Source organism: Schistocerca piceifrons, chromosome 4, assembly GCF_021461385.2.
Source record: "Schistocerca piceifrons isolate TAMUIC-IGC-003096 chromosome 4, iqSchPice1.1, whole genome shotgun sequence".
Classification (NCBI taxonomy): Eukaryota; Metazoa; Arthropoda; class Insecta; order Orthoptera; family Acrididae; genus Schistocerca; species Schistocerca piceifrons.
The window spans coordinates 31019269-31039301 of NC_060141.1; positions in this window are offsets into that span (position 1 = coordinate 31019269).

A 20033-nucleotide genomic window follows, 5' to 3' on the forward strand; every position below is an offset into this window, starting at 1 on the left:
CACTTGCCTGAATCCAATAATTTATTAGTAAATCCTTGAATATTATCCATACTTCTCAAGAGTATTTCAGTTTCTACTCTTGTATTTTTTGTTTAGTTTATTCAAGTTTACGAAAATATCGAAAAGATATGCAAAATTAGGTACTCATTCATCAACTGCAAAAAAATCTCTATACTCATTCCCCCCAACAGTCAAAAAAACAAATACCTCAACCCCAAGTTCAAACACTTGCATTAACTCTTTAGCTCGAGATAATCACCCTAGCGGAAGTGTTGTGTGCTGTGATTCCATGTCTTGACACAAAACATTAAAAAGCCGCATATTTAGAGGCCGCGATTTGACAAAGTTCATGGTTTTTAGTACTTGTCCATCACAATTTTCGGAGGAGATAGCAAAGACTTAGAAACAATGGCCTTGCGGTGAACGAGACATTGGTCGGTTCGTAAGTTAGGGATTTACTTCGCGTACTTTAACCACGAGCCGTTCCACTCTGCCTGTCATAGAAGCGGGTCCATCTGTACAAACACTAACGGAGTCCCGTCACGTTAATCCATTACGAACCAAATATTCATTAGTCTTATGAAATATGGCTTCACCAGCTCCTCATTCGGGTAGTTCTTTGCAAAAGATGAAATTACCTGCAATTACTTCCCAATCAAGGAAAGGAGTTATGCGTGACCGCTAATGTCGGTGGTCTCGTCGATCTGAAGTGACAGCTTACCTCTACTCTTTATTTTCTCTTTCGAAATGTCTTCGACGTCACTGCACACATCACTAACTCGGCGGTTGATTCTGCCAGCAGGGAGAGGAATTTTTGAAATTTCAGTAGTAGCTTCTGAACCAAAAACTATTTTTACTTTTTCGCTACATACAAAGTTTCTGGTATTGTGTGTAGATTTTTGCTCTTTACGAAAAGTCTGGCTGTACTTTTTACGAAACACTTAGTAATGAGCTTCACTTTCTTTTCATTTTCTGTCAACAACTAACGAAAGTAATTCACGTCATTACTTAACAGAGAGGAAAGTTTTGTTGTCAAATGTTTCAGTTTACTGCGAACCATAGCAGCATTACTGAGTTTTTCGCCACGTACAACAAAACAACCCGTAAAATAAATAATTGGCACTACACTGTTTTTGAACTACTTTCTGTTTCCTTTTTTCGGACTCGATGGTTTCACTACTTGCACTCGAGGAGGGACTGTTCCGTACAATGACCTTATCTATACCGGAAAAAAAATAGTTTAAAGATATTGTAACAGAAAATACTGGTATAGCAGTCACAATATCCGCACTACCGCGGAGCACATCTGTGATAAAACTGAACTGAAATACTCAAATAAATGAAAGTATAGGATGGAATAAGAAGATTGGTGAACTGAAACACGTTATTGTTGTCTGACAATTTGTGGGGCCTTTGGCGGCGAACGAAAAGAGCAACACGATTTAAGAAGTGGGTACAAACTGGAACACATATCAAAACAAGGCAACAAAAATAATAACACAGGGCCTTTTTGCTAATCCCCGGAATTTCAAAGAATAAGAAGCACAGTCAACCCTACAGAACAGAAGCTCTCATCCTAGCGGCATAGCCGGTGGAATGGTACTGGCGAGAATACAATTAACTTAAGATAAGCAAATTATAACAAAAATATTAGGTAAATAAATAAATTACATTTAATTTTGTGAATATACAACAGTTATCGGCATGTATTAAATAATTAAAGAATAAACTAGCACTTTCTTACTTAATATCGAAAGAACTACCAAGTGTACCGGTATGAAATGAGCGTTAAGGCACAAATGTATCGATACGGAACATTTGTTGTGAACGAGCCTTAATTTTTTTTGGTTTGTTTGGTGTGACATCTATCAAAGATATTTAGTATACATCAAGTCATGGAACAAACAACGTCATATGTTTTCATCGTATTAACAATGTTGAATTTTGTACCAGAAAGTGATGATTTGCGGAAAGCATAAATTTTTTGTTTTCATTTGAAAAAAAGTACTGCATAGTCGCATCGAATGCTTGTCGAGGCATATGGTGATCATGCGCTATCAGAAGCAACATGTAAACGATGGCTTCAACGGTTCAGAAATAATGATTTTGATATAAGAAATGAAGAACTTGGAAGACCCCCAAAAAAGTTAGAAGACGCCGAATTGCAAGCAATATTGGATGAAGATGATACTTTGAGTCAGAAGCAAATGGCAGCAATGCTAAATGTTGCACAACAAACAATTTCTGACCGTTTGAAAGCTATGGGAAAGATCCAAAAGTGTGGAAAATGGGTGCCACATGAATTGAATGAAAGACAGATGGAAAACCGAAAAACCATTTGTCTACTTTTTCTTCAAAGACATGAAAGAAAATCAGTTTTGCATCGAATTGTTACTGGCGATGAAAAATGGATTTATTTTAAGAATCCTTCACGGGAAAAATCATGGGTTAATCCGGGACAACCATCAACATCGACTGCAAATCCAGATCGATTCGGCAAGAAGACAATGCTCTGTGTTTGGTGGGATCAGAAAGGTGTGGTGTATCATGAGCTTCTAAAACTCGGTGAAACTGTGAATACCAATAGCTACAGACAACAAATGATCAATTTGAACTATGCATTGATCGAAAAAAGACCAGAATGTGCCAGAAGACAGGGCAAAGTAATTTTTTTACACGACAATGCACCTGCACACAAAGCAAAACTGGTTCAGGATACAATCAAAACATTTGGCTGGGAGCTGCTACCCCACCCGCCGTATTCACCAGATTTGGCCCCTTCTGACTACCAGTTGTTTTCATCAATGGGAGACGCATTGGATGAGGAGCACTTAGATTCCTAAGAAGAAGTCGAAAATTGAGTGTCTGATTGGTTTGCTTCAAAAGACGAACATTTCTATTGGCGTGGTGCCCACAAATTGCCAGAAAGGTGGTCAAAATGTATAGAAAGCAATGGTCAGTGCTTTGAATAAAATGTTTTTACTTTTCAATTCAAAATTAGTGTTTCATTTTCACAAAAAAACGCTCATTTCATACAGGTACACTTGATAAATAACATTCAATTTCTTTAAAAACATGGTATGTCTAATATCGAAATCTCTTAATTTCTTACAATAATATGCAAATGTTTGTCTCACATCCTTTACTTTGTGGCTGCGCACACTAACGCTGAACCGCCATCATAAGTCGATTACAGTCGCTCACACAGATCTTTAAGTAAATCCACATTTGAGACCACAGACAGTCCATGCAGAATAAAAGTCGCTCGACATTGCACAAAACCAGACAATGTGAAAATTGCTCTGTATCATTAGGAATGACCTGAGTCAGCGATGTTTGGAAAACGAGATCGTACAGCGATTAAGGCAGTGGACACAGTATCAGATCCCCAGCGATGGTTCCGATTTAGTTCTCCGCGGTTCTCTTTAACCAGTTAAGGTTAATACTGGAATGTCCTGAGCAGCAGGCTAAAAGGGGTCTGTGTACTGATATTTATTTCCTGTCGATCAGTGTCTACTGATATTTATTTCCTGTCGATCGGTAGACGAGTATTGGCCGACCCATTGCACGTATTTATATCTTTGTCATAGCGAAATATTATGGACGTTAGACGCAGGGTCAGTCCAGGTGGTGCTTCATGTAAGTAATCTGTGAGTACATAGCTAAAACGTCGTAATTATTGCGAAGAAAGGATGTCACATATATAACAGAGGCATGATGAGCTCAACTGGTGTCGATGTATAGTTCGGTCGACTTTCTGGGACAAGGCTTTCTTTTCCGTTGTACAGCAACGTGCGCTCCCACTTGCCATTACGAGAGAGTATAAACTTTGCTGATTCTAGCAATAAACTCACAAGTAACACCTTAGTGCGATGTCACAAATGCAACCTTCAGTGTCATTAATTTGATATTGTTGTGTTAACAATTACGAAAGGAAAAATATTAGCTGCTATTGACTCGCCTTGTGCGTCGGGCGGGCGACAGAAAATGAGTGTCCCGGGAAGTGCACAGATCAATCTTCTATGGGTTGTGTATATATGTAGAAAGAGATCTACGGATGAATGAAGCTACTACTACTTCTTCTACTACTACTACTACAGTTAACATAACGGACATCGTCGAAATTCAAGAAACGTTGGAAACAAACCATTAACTTAGAAAACCATGAACACGGGATGAAAAATGGCGTGCCACAGCAATCACAGAGGTTCGGACCATCAAGATCGAGGGCGAACTCCTCGGTAATTACAAACCGTGCCGGACGTTTAGCTGCATACCCACTCTTAAAAATGCAAGATCAAATTAGTGTGACGGGATCATGAGAACTGATGAAAAGCGAAACACTTTGTTGTGGAACTTATCGTGAAACTGGCTATCCTTTAAGGCATATCCGTAGGTGTTGTTGTTGTTGTGGCCTTCAGTCCTGTGACTGGTTTGATGCAGCTCTCCATGCTACTCTATCCTGTGCAAGCTTCTTCACCTCCCAGTAATTACTGCAACCTACATCCTCCTGAATCTGCTTAGTGTATTATCTCTTGGTCTCCCTCTACGATTTTTATCCTCCACGCTGCCCTCCAATGCTAAATTTGTGATCCCTTGATGTCTCAGAACATGCCCTACCAACCGGTCCCTTCTACTTCTCAAGTTGTGCCACAAACTCCTCTTCTCCCCAATTCTATTCAATACCTCCTCAATAGTTATGTGATCTACCCATCTTATCTTCAGCATTCTTCTGTAGCACCACATTTCGAAAGCTTCTATTCTCTTCTTGTCCAAACTATTTATCGTCCATGTTTCACTCCCATACATGACTACTCTCCATACAAATACTTTCAGAAACGACTTCCTGACACTTAAATCTATACTCGATGTTAACAAATTTCTCTTCTTCAAAAACGCTTTTCTTGCCATTGCCAGTCTACATTTTATATCCTCTCTACTTGGAGCATCATCAGTTATTTTGCTCACCAAATAGCAAAACTCCTTTACTACTTTAAGTGTCTCATTTCCTAATCTAATTGCCTCAGCATCACCCGACTTAATACGACTACATTCCATTATTCTCATTTTGCTTTTGTTGATGTTCATCTTATATCCTCCTTTCAAGACACTGTCCATTCCGGTCAACTGCTCTTCCAAGTCCTTTGCTGTCTCTGACAGAATTACAATGTCATCGGCGAACCTCAAAGTTTTTACTTCTTCTCCATGGATTTTAATACCTACTGCGAATCTTTCTTTTGTTTCCTTTACTGCTTGCTCAATATACAGATTGAATAACATCGGGGAGAGGCTACAACCCTGTCTCACTCCTTTCCCAACCACTGCTTCCCTTTCATGCCCCTCGACTGTTATAACTGCCATCTGGTTTCTGTACAAATTGTAAATAGCCTTTCTCTCCCTGTATTTTACCCCTGTCACCTTCAGAATTTGAAAGAGAGTATTCCAGTTAACGTTGTCAAAAGCTTTCTCTAAGTCTACAAATGCTAGAAACGTAGGTTTGCCTTTTCTTAATCTTTCTTCTAAGATAAGTCGTAAGGTTAGTATTGCCTCACGTGTTCCAACATTTCTACGGAATCCAAACTGATCTTCCCCGAGGTCCGCTTCTACCAGTTTTTCCATTCGTCTGTAAAGAATTCGCGGCTGTGATTTATTAAACTGATAGTTCGGTAATTTTCAGATCTGTCAACACCTGCTTTCTTTGGGATTGGAATAATTATATTCTTCTTGAAGTCTGAGGGTATTTCGACTGTCTCATACAGCTTACCCACCAGATGGTAGAGTTTTGTCAGGACTGGCTCTCCCAAGGCCGTCAGTAGTTCTAATGGAATATTGTCTACTCCGGGGGCCTTGTTTTGACTCAGGTCTTTCAGTGCTCTGTCAAACTCTTCACGCAGTATCGTATCTCCCATTTCATCTTCATCTACATCCTCTTCCATTTCCATAATATTGTCCTCAAGTACATCGCCCTTGTATAGACCCTCTATATACTCCTTCCACCTTTCTGCTTTCCCTTCTTTGCTTAGAACTGGGTTTCCATCTGAGCTCTCGATATTCATACAAGAGATTCTCTTTTGTCCAAAGGTCTCTTTAATTTTCCTGTAGGCAGTATCTATCTTACCCCTACTGAGATAAGCCTCTACATCCTTATATTTGTCCTCTAGCCATCCCTGCTTAGCAGTTTTGCACTTCCTGTCGATCTCATTTTTGAGACGTTTGTATTCATTTTTGCCTGCTTAATTTACTGCAATTTTATATTTTCTCCTTTCATCAATTAAATTAAATATTTCTTCTGTTATCCAAGGATTTCTACCAGCCCTCGTCTTTTTACCAACTTGATCGTCTACTGCCTTCACTACTTCACCCCGCAAAGCTATCCTTTCTTCTTCTACTGTATTTCTTTCCCCCATTCCTGTCAATTGTTCCCTTATGCTCTCCCTGAAACTCTCTACAACCTCTGGTTTAGTTAGTTTATCCAGGCCCCATCTCCTTAAATTCCCACCTTTTTGCAGTTTCTCCAGTTTTAGTCTACAGTTCATAACCAATAGATTGTGGTCATAGTCCACATCTGCCCCTGGATATGTCTTACAATTTAAAACCTGGTTTCTAAATCTCTGTCTTACCATTATATAATCTATCTGATATCTTCTAGTATCTCCAGGATTCTTCCGTGTATACAACCTTCTTTTATGATTCATGAACCAAGTGTTAGCTATGATTAAGTTATGCTCTGTGCAAAACTCTACCAGGCTTCCTTCCTCTTTCATTTCTTAGGCCCAATCCATATTCACCTACTACGTTTCCTTCTCTCCCTTTTCCTACTCTCTAATTCCAGTCACCCATGATTATTAAATTTTTGCCTCCCTTCGCTACCTGAATAATTTCTTTTATCTCATCATACATTTCATCAATTTCTTCATCATCTGCAGAGCTAGTTGGCATATAAACTTGTACTACTGTAGTAGGCGTGGGCTTCGTGTCTATCTTGGCCACAATAATGCGTTCACTATGCTGTTTGTAGTAGCTTACCCGCACTCCTATTTTTTTTATTGATTATTAAACCTACTCCTCCATTACCCCTATTTGATTTTGTATTTATAACCCTGTATTCACCTGACCAGAAGTCTTGTTCCTCCTGCCACCGAACTTCACTAATTCCTTACGTCAAAGCGCGCGCTACACAGAGAGAGAACTCTGGTGTGAGACTTGGTGAAGTGCGGACGTATGGATGGCGTGAATTGTGCTGGAGGAGTGATTGTTTAGCGGCACGTGGCAAATGATGATCGTGGGCGGTGGAAATATTGGCTGCAGCAACAGCAAGAACCCGCCACGCCAATATCGTTGCCAGTAACTCCCGTGCTCGCTAATTATCATGGAAAGGAGCCAGCAGCAGTATCGTCGCCAGCGACTTCGTTACGGCGAGAATGGACTGAAGTAAGGCTGCTGCATTGCAGCTTATTGTCAACTAGTTTTGTAACGGCGTTACTCAGCTTTGTGGTGTTTTGCGAGTGAATAATTACCATAGTTTAATCAAAACTGTTTACCCGTGATTCTCCTAAAATCATTCACCAAGTAGGTTCCTGTCCTGTCCTATTGTTACAATAATCCGACTACCGTTTATGAAAAATGAAAATTGCAGTGCCAGAGTAACTCCCAATAGCGTTCTACTGCTAGTGGCGTTGACACAAAGCAGAGCAATAGCAACGATAGACAAAGCTAACATTGCATTATATCTACAGTAACAGCTGCCAAAGTTGACATTTCGTCAGAAGGGAACCCAAGGAACCTCGCAGAGTGAGAAACAACTGGCAGATGAAATATTAGAGTTTCTGACAGATAAATCAGTTGAATCTGCGGACAATGTACGTAAGAAGTACAACGATGACGTTACGTGCTTCACAAATGAAGGATATTGAAACAGGCAATTCATCTTCCTCGGACAGGGAGCCACAAATCCCGTCTTCAGTGACACGTAGTAAAGGACAATCATTGTCCAAGGAGCGGGTACTAAACATAATTACATACATGGAAGATCACCCGCAGAACAGTGAAAAAGCAATTATGAACAGATTTCGAATAAGTCCGCAGCAATATGCTCGTGTCGTACATAAGAAAAGCGAGGACAAGACGCAAACAATCTAGAGGATGTGCATGATAGTGACCTATGCTATCCACATCAAATTGCGTATCGCAATAGATTACGGTGATTTGAAGGGTTGCACAACTTCAAACAGTGCTACTGAAACTATGGCGAAACTATGTCTTTACTTGTTTTTTACTATTTACTATTTACTATTTAAACACTGACCTACACAATTTTTCCTCACAAAAAGAACTCAAACTTAACCCCCTCATTTATTACCCACAATATAAAAGCTCAGGTTAGTTGGATTGTGGGATTGAAGGGACCAGACTGCTATGGTCATCGGTCCCTATACAAGCTCAACGCAATATGACTGCTATAGAGTGACAAAATGACTTCCAATAATTAACACAAAAGAATGGCCCTGCACTGCAAGAAATCCTAACAATAATAAAAATCCAAAAAATATGAAATTAAAGAAATATGATACTACCTCCAACTCTGTTAATTCCCTCTACTCATTTCAACCATGAATAACAATGTTTATCTGTCACTTAACTCACAGAAAATCTTCATAACACAAACTACAGCAATTACAGCAAGCAGCAACTACAGCCAGCTAAATAAAGAGATTCTAACTACTAGACTCTAACTACTAGGAGACATATGTTTAGCAAAAGAAAGATTTTGTTGAAGAGCAAACAATGTATTTAGAAAATTTTACCTTATTCATGTGACATCCAGTTCTAAAACTTATATAGTTGTCAATAATTCCATTGCCCAAATACTATTAACGACATCCATCCTTGTTTTACAGTGCATGTCCTACCAACACAGAGCCTCCACTAAGAAAAACCTGACGTTTCTTTTGTTTCCTTTACAGCTTGCTCAATATACAGACTGAATAACATTGAAGATAGGTTACACCCCTGTCTCACTCCCTTCTCAACCACTGCTTCCCTTCCGTGCCCTTCGACTCTTTATAACTGCCGTCTGGTATCTGTACAAATTGTAAATAGCCTTTTGCTCCGTGTAACCGTGTATTTGATTCCTGCCACCTACAGAATTTGAAAAAGAGTATTCCAATCAACATTGTCAAAAGCTTTCTCTAAGTCTACAAATACTAGAAACGTAGGTTTGCCTTTCCTTAATCTATCTTCTAAGATACGAGTAAGTCGTAGGGTCAGTATTGCCTCGCGTGTTCCTACATTTCTACCGAATCCAAACTGATCTTCCTTAAGATCGGCTTCTACCAGTTTTTCCATTCATCTGTAAAGAATCCGTGTTAGTATTTTGCAGCCATGACTTATTAAACTGATAGTTTGGTAATTTTCACACCTTTCAACGCCTGCTTTTTTTGGTATTGGAATTATTACAATCTTCTTGAAGTCTGTGGGTATTTCGCCTGTCTCATACATCTTGCTCATTAGATGGTAAGGTTTTATTAGGCCTGGCTCTCCCAAGGCTGTCAGTAGTTCTAATGGAATGTTGTCTACTCCCGGGGCTTTTTTCGAGCCGGCCGCTAAGGCCGAGTGGTTCTAGGAGCTTCAGTCGGGAACCGCGCGACCGCTACGGCCGCAGGTTCGAATCCTGCCTCGGGCATGGATGTGTGTGACGTCCTTAGGTTAGTTAGGTTTAAGTAGTTCTAAGTTCTAGGGGACTGATGACCTCAGATGTTACGTTCCATAGTGCTCAGAGCCATTTGAACCATTTGAACCTTGTTTCGACTTAGATCTTTCAGTGCTCTGCCAAATCCTTCACGCAGTATCATATATCCCATTTCATCTTCATCTACACTCTCTTCCATTTCCATAATATTACCCTCAAGTACATCGCCCTTGTATAGAGCCCCTATGTACTGCTTCCACTTCTCTGCTTTCCCTTTTATGCTTAGAACAGGTTTTCCATCTGAGCTCTTGATATTCATACAGATGGTTCCCTTGTTTCCAAAGGTCTCTTTAAGTTTCCTGTAGGCAGTATCTATCTTACCCATAGTGATATATGCCTGTACGTTCTTACATTTGTCCTCTAGCCATCCCTGCTTAGCCATTTTGCACTTCCTGTCGATCTCGTTTTTGAGACATTTGTAAATCTTTTTGCCTGCTTCATTTACTGCATTTTCATATTTTCTCCTGTCATAAATTAAATTCAGTATCTCTTGTGTTACCCAAGGATTTCTACTAGCCCTCGTCTTTTTACCTACTTGATCCTCTGCTGCCTGCACTATTTCATCTCTGAAAGCTACCCATTCTTATTCGACTTTATCTCTTTCCCCTGTTCATGTCAATTGTTCCCTAATGCTCTCTATGAAACTCTCTACAACGTCTGCTTCTTTCAGTTTATCTAGGTACCATCTCCTTAAATAATCACCTTTTTATAGTTTATTCAGTTTTAATCTACAGTTCATAACCGAAAAATTGTGGTCAGAGTCTACATTTGCCCCTGGAAATGTCTAAAAATTTAAAACCTGGTTCCTAAATCTCTGTCTTGCCATTATATAATCTACACTCATGCTCATAAATTAAGGATAATTGCATAATGTGGTGCCACTCAACGTGGCACTACACACAACTGGCGCTAATAGCATAGGCACATAGGGAACACACACGACACACATCTGTAAGTCCACGGTATTGGTGGTAAGTTGAGAAAACCGTCCCGAAATACATGTGCCACTGTTTCCTGCTCATGTACCCCGATATCAATATGGGATATGATCACCATGCACACGTACACGGGCCGCAGAACGAGTTGGCATACTCTGGATCAGGTGGTCGAGCACCTCCTGAGGTATAGCCTCCCATTCTTGGACCAGTGCCTGTCGGAGCTCCTGAAGCATCCTGTGAAGACGTGCAGCGATACGTCGACCGAGAGCATCCCAGATGTGCTCGATGGGGTTTAGGTCTGGAGAACAGGCTGGCCACTCCATTCGCCTGATATCTTCTGTTTCAAGGTACTCCTCCACGATGGCAGCTCGGTGGGGCCGTGCGTTGTCACCCATCAGGAGGAAGGTGGGACCCACTGCGCCCCTGAAAAGGCGGACATACTGGTGCAAAATGACGTCCCGATACACCTGACCTGTTACAGTTCCTCTGTCAAAGACATGCAGTGGTGTACGTGCACCAATCATACTCCGACCTCCAAACAGGTCCCTTTCAAGGACATCAAGGGGTTGGTATCTGGTTCCTGGTTGACGCCAGATGAAAACCCGGCGAGAATCACTGTTCAGTCTACACCTGGACTCGTCCATGAACATAACCTGGGACCACTGTTCCAATGACCATATACTGTGTTCTTGACACCAGGCTTTACGGGCTCTCCTCTGACCAGGAGTCAGTGAAATGCACCTTGCAGGTTTCCAAGCGAATAAACTATGTCTGTTCAGTCGTCTGTAGACCGTGCGTCTGGAGACAACTGTTCCAGTGGCTGTGGTAATGTCCCGAGCAAGGCTACCTGCAGTACTCCGTGGCCGTCTGCGGGCACTGATGGTGAGATATCGGTCTTCTTGTGGTGTTCTTCACTGTGCACGTCCCGTACTGTAGCGATTGGACGCGTTTCCTGTCTGCTCGAATCGTTGCCATAATCTTGAGATCACACTTTGTGTCACACGGAGGGCCCGTGCTACGACCTGCTGTGTTTGACCAGCCTCCAGTTGCCCTAGTATTCTACCCCTCATAACGTCATAAATATGCATTCTCTGAGCCATTTTCAACACACAGTCACCATTAGCACGTCTGAAAACGTCTGCACACTTACTCGCTGCATCGTACTCTGACATGCACCAACACACCTTTGCGTATGTGGACTGCTGCCAGCGCCACTGTGTGCACCGCATGGTCATACCCCAAGATGATTTAAACCCGCAAACTGCCCACCAGAGCGTTGTTTCACCAAGTATCAGCATTATCCTTAATTTATGAGCACGAGTGTATTTGAAAACTTCCAGTGCCTCCAGGCCTTTTCCATATGTACAACCTTCTTTCATGATTCTTAAACCAACTGTTGGTTCAAATGGCTCTGAGCACTATGGGACTTAACATTTGGGTCATCAGTCCCCTAGAACTGAGAACTAGTTAAACCTAACTAAACTAAGGAAATTACACGCATGCATGCTCGAGACAGGATTCGACTTGCAACCGTAGCGGTCGCGTGGTTCCAGACTGAAGCGCCTAGAACCGGTCACCCACACCAGCCGGCAAACCAACTGTTGGCTATGATTAAGTTAGGCTCTGTGCAAAATTCAACCAGGCAGGTTCATCTTTCATTCCTTTCCCCCAGCCCATATTCTCCTGATACTTTTCCTTCTCTTCCTGTTCCTACTACCGAATTCCAGCCTCCCCCCCCCCCCCCTCCCATGACTATTAAATTTTCGTTCCCTTGAGTATTAACAACTGTATTTTTTTTTCAGAAACGCATTTTTTGCTATTATCAGTCCGCATTCTATATCCTTTCTACGTTAGCCGTCGTTAGTTATTTTTCTACTGAAATAGCAAATCACATCGACTGTTTCTACTTTAAGTTATTTCCAGTTTCTGAAACTTTTATTATGGCTATACAACAAATAAAGTGCAAGCATAAAAACGTTTATATTTCCCTCTTGCCCGGCCATGGTTGACGTTTCGTTGAGGAACTCTGTCGAGGTTGAAACATAAGAAAGAAACTTACATCGGAACATAAAAATAAGGAAACTGTCAACGCAACAATAGATTACTTTTCTCATATTGGTTCAAGTGAGCTAGCACCACGTTTCCTGTAACCTCGATGTCGATTCTAGCCTTCTTTCTTTCTCATCGATTTACAAAGGAAAGCGGAATCACCAGTAGTGCAACATGGTGAGATCGGTAGTGATGTAAGGGTGCAGGCAGCTCCGGGAAGGAATGGGAGCAGTTCGGCAGGCAGGGAGGGGTGCTAATCGTGTGTCCCCCCGCCCCCCCCCTCTACCAGCGGCGGTGGGCGAGTTTTCCGGTCCAGCGGCGACGGCAAACATTGGCCTCGTTTCCCACACGCCGGCGGCCTCCTTCCTTTGTGGCGCCGCAAATACTGGCGAGTGGCGCGTGGCGCGCGACCACAATGAATATTGCCGGCGACTGGCGACTGGCGCGCCACATTTATTTGCCGATTTGACGCCGCGGCGGCTGCGGCACACGGCCGGTTGTACAGGCGTCGGCCCGCCGGCTGCGTCCTCGTCGTCGCTGGGTGCGGATGGACGTCCTGCCACGTCACTACAAGGTCTCCTTTCTACGTCCTACATACAGAAATTTATATTCATGCACGGGATGTTAGGGAAATACCTCGTTCCGCAATGGCTCTTTTACAGGTGTCATACCCAGCGATTTGGCGGAGCGGTTAGCATACTGACCTCGTTGAACTATCACTGACCTAGTGCGGTGACTTTCTCCTCAGCAGGTATGAATGCCGTTTGTCTACCATGCGTGGCCACCCATCCTATGCCTGTATCAGGCTACGGAGTACATCCGGCGACTGTGAATGGTCTGTCTTGAACACGCCAAATAAGCTCCGCCTGGTCAAGTCGTCCACGGCCGTATGGAACTCATCCTTGAAGGGCACGCATAGGGACTCAGTTGTTCTCTGCCGTCTCCGAACTGGACATACACGGTTGACCCACAGCTATCTCCTTCGCCGTGAGAACCCGCCCAAGTGTCTCTGTGATGCAGGGCTGACAGTGGCCCATTTTCTGATTGACTGCCCCCTTTTAGACCCGTTGCGGCAGTCCTTTAATTTACCAGCTGCACTTCCTTTAATTCTAGGTGACGATGCCTCTATAGCTGACTCAGTTTTACGTTTCATCCGTGCAGATGGGCTTTATCACTCGCTCTAGTGTGGGCGCTCTCGCATGATTTCTCAGGCTACACCCACTCCAGCTACTTTTAATTGTGACGTGGATACCAAAATAGTGTCTTTTATGGTAACAAGTTGTGTTGGTACCTCTATCAACGCTTTCCAGCTGGAGGTTCTTCGTTTGCAGTTGAGTCTTTCTCCGATTTACTCTCGAAACATACTGTGTACTCATTACACTGTTCATTCCATTCAGCAGATCATTTAATTCTTCTTCACTTTCACTCAGGATAGCAATGTCATCAGCGAATCGTATCATTGATATCCTTTCACCTTGTATTTTAATACCACTCCTGAACCTTTCTTTTATTTCCATCATTGCTTCCTCGACGTACAGATTGAAGAGTAGGGCGAAAGGCTACAGCCTTGTCTTACTTACACCCTTCTTAATACGGGCACTTCGTTCTTGATCGTCCACTCTTATTGTTCCCTCTTGGTTGTTGTACATATTGTATATGACCCGTCTCTCCCTATAGCTTACCCCTACTTTTTTCAGAATCTCGAACAGCTTGCACCATTTTATATTGTCGAACGCTTTTTCCAGGTCGACAAATCCTATGAACGTGTCTTGATTTTTCTTTAGCCTTGCTTCCATTATTAGCCGTAACGTCAGAATTGCCTCTCTCGTCCCTTTACTTTTCCTAAAGCCAAACTGATCGTCACCTAGCGCATTCTCAATTTTCTTTTCCATTCTTCTATATATTATTCTTGTAAGCAGCTTCGATGCATGAGCTGTTAAGCTGATTGTGCGATAATTCTCGCACTTGTCAGCTCTTGCCGTCTTCGGAATTGTGTGGATGATGCTTTTCCGAAAGTCAGATGGTATGTCGACAGACTCATATATTCTACACACCAACGTGAACAGTCGTTTTGTTGCCACTTCCCCCAATGATTTTAGAAATTCTGATGGAATGTTATCTATCCTTTCTGCCTTCTTTGACCGTAAGTCCTCCAAAGCTCTTTTAAATTCCGATTCTAATACTGGATCCCCTCTCTCTTCTAAATCGACTCCCGTTTCTTCTTCTATCACATCAGACAAATCTTCACCCTCATAGAGACTTTCAATGTATTCTTTCCACCTATCTGCTCTCTCCTCTGCATTTAACAGTGGAATTCCCGTTGCACTCTTAATGTTACCACCGTTGCTTTTAATGTCACCAAAGGTTGTTTTGACTTTCCTGTATGCTGAGTCTGTCCTTCCGACAATCATATCTTTTTCAATGTCTTCACATTTTTCCTGCAGCCATTTCGTCTTAGCTTCCCTGCACTTCCTATTTATTTCATTCCTCAGCGACCTGTATTTCTGTATTCCTGATTTTCCCGGAACATGTTTGTACTTCCTCCTTTCATCAATCAACTGAAGTATTTCTTCTGTTACCCATGGTTTCTGTGGTGTCACCGCCAGACACCACACTTGCTAGGTGGTAGCCTTTAAATCGGCCGCGGTCCATTAGTATACGTCGGACCCGCGTGTCGCCACTGTCAGTGATTGCAGACCGAGCGCCGCCACACGGCAGGTCTAGAGAGACGTTCTAGCATTCGCCCCAGTTGTACAGCCGACTTTGCTAGGAAAGGTTCACTGACAAATACGCTCTCATTTGCCGAGACGATAGTTAGCATAGTCTTGAGCTACATTCGCTACGACCTAGCAAGGCGCCATTACCAGTTTATATTGAGCATATTAATGTACCGTCAAGAGCGATGTACACCAATTATGGATGAAAGTTAAGTATTACAGCAACTGCGTCCGTTTTTCTAAGTTCTCATTTCCTTGTAATGTTACACACCTCACGCCAGTCTGCGTGAGTTAAAAGCTTGCATTTCGGCCTCCTCTAGCAACACGGTGTTGGCTCTTCTGCCAACACTTCAGTTTCTTCGCAGCTACCTTCTTTGTACCTATGTTTTCCTTCCCAACTTCTGTGATGGCCCTTTTTAGAGATGTCCATTCCTCTTCAACTGTACTGCCTACTGCGCTATTCCTTATTGCTGTATCTATAGCGTTAGAGAACTTCAAACGTTTCTCGTCATTCCTTAGTACTTCCGTATCCCACTTCTTTGCGTATTGATTGTTTCTGACTAATGTCTTGAACTTCAGCCTACTCTTCATCACTACTATATTGTGATCTGAATCTATATCTGCTCCTGGGTACGCCTTACAATCCAGTATCTGATTTCGGAATCTCTGTCTGACCATGATGTAATCTAATTGAAATCTCCCCGTATCTCCCGGCCGTTTCCAAGTGTACCTCCTCCTCTTGTGATTCTTGAACAGGGTATTCGCTATTACTAGCTGAAACTTGTTACAGAACTCAATTAGTCTTTTTCCTCTTTCATTCCTTGTCCCAAGCCCATATCCTCCTGTAACCTTTTCTTCTACTCCTTCCCCTACAACTGCATTCCAGTCGCCCATGACTATTAGATTTTCGTCCCCCTTTACATACTGCATTACCCTTTCAATATCCTCATACACTTTCTCTATCTATTCATCTTCAGCTTGCGACGTCGGCATGTATACCTGAACTATCGTTGTCGGTGTTGGTCTGCTGTCGATTCTGATTAGAACAACCCGGTCACTGAACTGTTCACAGTAACACACCCTCTGCCCTACCTTCCTATTCATAACGAATCCTACACCTGTTATACCATTTTCTGCTGCTGTTGATATTACCCGATACTCATCTGACCAGAAATCCTTGTCTTCCTTCCACTTCACTTCACTGACCCCTACTATATCTAGATTGAGCCTTTGCATTTCCCTTTTCAGATTTTCTAGTTTCCCTACCATCTTCAGGCATCTGACATTCCACGCCCCGACTCGTAGAACGTTATCCTTTCGTTGATTATTCAATCTTTTTCTCATGGTAACCTCCCCCTTGGCAGTCCCCTCCCGGAAATCCGAATGGGGGACTATGTCGGAATCTTTTGCCAATGGAGAGATCATCATGACACTTCTTCACTTACAGGCCACATGTCCTGTGGATACACGTTATGCGTCTTTAATGCAGTGGTTTCCATTGCCTTCTGCATCCTCATGTCGTTCATCATTGCTGATTCTTCCGCCTTTAGGGGAAATTTCCCACCCCTAGAACAAGAGAGAGCCCTGAACCTCTATCCGCTCCTCCGCCCTCTTTGACAAGGTCGTTGGCAGAATGAGGCTGACTTCTTATGCCGGAAGTCTTCGGCCGCCAATGCTGATTATTTATCAAAATTTAGGCAGTGGCGGGGATCGAACCCGGGACCGAAGACGTTTTGATTATGAATCAAAGACGGTACCCCTAGCCCCCATCAAACCCCAAAACCAACCAACCAACATCCCGCGACACAGCCTTTTCAACTGTGTCCTCTGCTCAGACGCACTCATCGCCCTTCAAAGCCTATGTGCGCTGTACACCGCCCATCCCTTAGCGCAGCGGGTCCAGGAAAACTGTCAACTGCTCACTCTTGGTGGAGCCAGTGTGATGTTTATCTGGGTTCACTGGTCATGTCTGTCTGCCAGGAGCCCGCATCTCGTGGTCGTGCGGTAGCGTTCTCGCTTCCCACACCCGGGTTCCCGGGTTCGATTCCCGGCGGGGTCAGGGATTTTCTCTGCCTCGTGATGGCTGGGAGTTGTGTGCTGTCCTTAGGTTAGTTAGGTTCAAGTAGTTCTAAGTTCTAGGGGACTGATGACCGTCGATGTTAAGTCCCATAGTGCTCAGAGCCATTTGAACCATTTTTTGTCTGCCAGGAAAGCAGGCTGCTGACCCTGCTGCCAAGGCTGCAGTCCTCGTACCTTAGCCCGCGAGTTCCTACATTCCCTCCGATGATTTCTGTGTTGCCGTCTGTCAGGACGTGCTGTCACTTTGGCATCGCCAGTGGTCCTCCCTTCATGGGAATAAGCTCTGGATTATTAAGCCTCTCCCAGCGGCTTGGACTACCTCCTCTCTGCCCTCCTGCCGGGAGGAGGTCATTTTAACTAGGCTGCGCAGCGGGCACTGCCTTTTTAGCCATCGTCATTTGATAAGTGGCGCTGCACCACTACTTTATACAAATTACACCCAAGTTTTAACTGCCCGCCGCTTCCTGACGGAATGCCCAATTTTTAACCGTTTACGTTCCCGCTTGGGTTTGCCGTATGAGTAATCGGCCGTTTTAGCAAATGGCGCGTGGGCTATCGACCTCGTTTTACTTTTTATCCGCCAAAGCAATACGGCGAAGGCCATTTAATTTTTAGTTTTGGACCTCAGTTTCTGTATGGTGTCTTTTTTAGCCATTTTTCCACGTGCCTGTTTTTAGCTGTCTTCTATTATGTCAGTTGGGACTGACGTGTACCCGTTTTTAACTTTTCTCTGTCTTCGCGTTCTGTAGTTTTGACTTGGGCGCGTATGACCATAGTTGTTTTTTGCGACCTAAAGCAAAACAAAACCAAACGGAAACTGGACTCGCATTCTGGAGGACGACGGTTCAAAAGCTGCGTCAGGCCATCCTGATTTAGGTTTTCCGTGACTTCCCAAAATAGCTTGAGGTACATGCTGGGATGTTTCCTTTGAAAGGGCACGGCCGACTTCCTTCCCTAATCCGATGACACCGATGATCTCGCTGTTTGGTCCCCTCCTCCGAATCACCCAACCAACAGATGCCACAGAGCTGGATGCTGCAGTCGGGACGGTGGCAGTTGAAAATCCCTATCCAGCCATACTGTTTTAGGTTTCCGTGGTTTTGCAAATTCGGCTAGCTACAAATGCTGCGACGGTTTGTATGAAACAGACTTGGGTTGTGTCCTTCGCTAATCGAACTTGGACCCCGTCACTGACTTCGTCGGCAACGGGACATTGCAGCCAACTGGTATATGTGTACTTCTACATCTCCATCTATACTCCACCAGCCACCTCATTTTGGGTAATTCGTGTACCGCTGTCGTTTCCTGCTCTTAATGTCCCACCTGCGAGCCGTGCTCGGCAAGAAAGATTGTGAGTAGTTGAATGTCTGCAGTTGAACCTTCAAGGTACTTTCGTGACTCGTTCGTAAAGAAACGTCCCCTTAGAAAGATTATGAATGACTGTACTAGTAAAATTCTATGTTATTTCATTTTCAAGCAGCTGATCAAAACTCAACATACTCAGACAGTTTTCTCTTTACTTATTCTGATCATCACTAAACCGACACACAATATTTTTAGCGCAAGGCAATCTGACTTTCAAAAATCCCTACAAAAGAATGGCCCTGACTAACAATAACCTATACCTTTCATGAATCACTTACCTCACAAAAATCTTAGTTACTCGAACCACTACAATACAGCGAGCGCCGGCCGGTGTGGGCGTGCGGTTCTAGGCGCTTCACTCTGGAACTGCGTGACCGCTGCGGTCGCAGGTTCGGATCCTGCCTCGGGCATGGATGTGTGTGATGTCCTTAGGTTAGTCAGGTTTAAGTAGTTCTAAGTTCTAGGGGACTGATGACCTCAGATGTTAAGTCCCATAGTGCTCAGAGCCATTTGAACCAATACAGCGAGCGCCAGTACTGCCGGATAAATAAGATTCAAACTACTGAAGGCACTAGCTGCTGATAGGCATAGTTAGCAAATGAAAGATTTTGATAGAGAACAAACAATGCATTTACCTTAATAGCGTTCAAGTCATTATATATATCAATTCATGACATCCATCTTTACAAATTTCCTTTTTTTGGCAGACACACATCCAGATCGTCCGCTTATAGTAACCTCTCAAAACTCTGGCATCTCTCTCTCCACACTGCTGGCGGCTCACCTCCAACTGCACAACGCAACGCGCTGTTCCCATCCAACTGCCCAACACTACACAAGCGAATATTCCAACAGTGAGTCCAGCCAGCCACAGACTGCACACAGCGCGGTCAGCGATTTTCAAACAGCGCTACGTGGCGTTACCAACATAAAACCCTAAACATCCTACTTACAGTAGGAGGAAGTAACATATTGGCTGACTCTTCTAGGAATGTAGGCTGTCGGAATTTTAACAGTAAAGCACACCTTCCTTACCGCGCCTGCCTGACCTTATAAAATGAACCAGTAACGAGACGCAGTGCTCTTCTATGGATCATATCTATTTCGCCTTTCTGGCTCGGATCCCAGAGTGGGGAC